Raw genomic sequence first — 1572 nt, 5'->3', positions numbered from 1 at the left:
TAGACAGATGGGACCACAGAGTCTTCTAAATGATTCCAGGGTAATTGCCTAGGAAATTGTGTGTGTGTGTGTGTGTGTGTGTGTGTGTCTGTTGGAGAAAGAAAGCCCGGAAATGAGACAAAGTGCTGGCTGGACAGTGTCTGTTGAGCACACTAGAGAAGGACTCTATGCAGAACATTGCTTCGGTACCAAACAATCAGATTTCTCCCCAGCAGCCAGCTGCCTTGTCTGTCTCTAATGAAGAATCTACTTTGCGTACACCCAGGATCCAGCCAGTTGATTCTGCAACCACTGAGAGGAGGAATAGTACACATCTGCTGTTTTTATATGTGTTTTCTTTATCAAGTGGTAGTCTAACAGAAGTATGGGCCATTAATGCCACAGGAATTTGGTTTATCTCCATCAAATTTACCTAGTGTGGACAACTATGAAGTCTGCAAACAACACACAACAAACCTCAGAACACCTGTCTCCAAAAGGGGGCCATGGGCACCAAAGAATTGATGTTGGGGGAATCCCTCTAACCTGTATGTCTAGGGTACCTGATTCGAACAAGTCTGAGGCCCCCGATCTGTAATACTATTTAGTAACATCTCGTGTTACAAATGGCTGAGTCTTGTAATGAGAGAAGGACCCCTTTTCAAAGAACTGCATGTTCTGTGGAAGGAACTCCTCAGACACTTGCTCTGGGGCAGAGCCACACAGTGTGGTCCTTGGACCACAGCATCAGTGCCACCTGGAAGCTCATAAGGCAGGCAGAATCTCAGGTTTCCTTCCAGACCTACTGAATCAGAATCTCCCTGTACAAGGTCCCAGGAGACTCAGGTGTGCATTAGAGTTTGAACAGCTCTGTTCCCATGGACTCAAATGGGTCACGCACCTTTTCTGGGTGCCTGGAGTTGCAAAGCACTGTGAAAGACTATGGTTGATTATTTCCCAAAGTTCAAGGAAAAGCATCCCCAGAAAGCACAGATAATGCTAATAAGCAGAGCAATTACAAGTAAACCCTCTTCTTTGAATTAGCAATTGAAGAAATATACAAAGAAACATGTGCAGTTCTTCATTTTGAGACTTTTTAACCCTCAAAGGTCTTGAAAGGAGAGATGCATCTGGAATGCAGCATTACACTTAGATCCTTCAGATATTTAGATCAAAGCCCATCAAAGTGTTTGTGGGCTCAAAGGCAAAAAGACATCGGTTCTGAAATACAAGAGTTGTGCTGAGGCAGTTTTTGTACTTTTGTGTGTCCTTTTGAGGAAGAGTTCTTCTTGAGCCTTTGAACCCTAGAGACCTGCCAGTTTGAGTGGAAGAGGTGCCATTTTCCTTTAAGCTGCAGGTTGCCTTCTGTTCAGATCCTCAAGCATCAAGGTCAGGTCCTGTTCAGAATAACTGAATGTTAATTGACTTGCTGGGAATTTACGTGCATTGTCTTGTTTACACCAATGTTCTGCTGGCAGTTTGTAAATCATTCTCTCCCGTGGGCTCTGACGTGGATTTGAAGTTTGTTTCTGTTTTATAGGAGTTGGATTAATCTCTAGCTATGCTAGAAGGTTAGAGAAATGAGATAGAATG

Source organism: Neophocaena asiaeorientalis, unplaced genomic scaffold, assembly GCF_003031525.2.
Source record: "Neophocaena asiaeorientalis asiaeorientalis breed wild unplaced genomic scaffold, Neophocaena_asiaeorientalis_V1.1 scaffold26, whole genome shotgun sequence".
NCBI classification, from domain to species: Eukaryota; Metazoa; Chordata; class Mammalia; order Artiodactyla; family Phocoenidae; genus Neophocaena; species Neophocaena asiaeorientalis.
Note: the sequence above shows the minus strand (reverse complement) of the source record.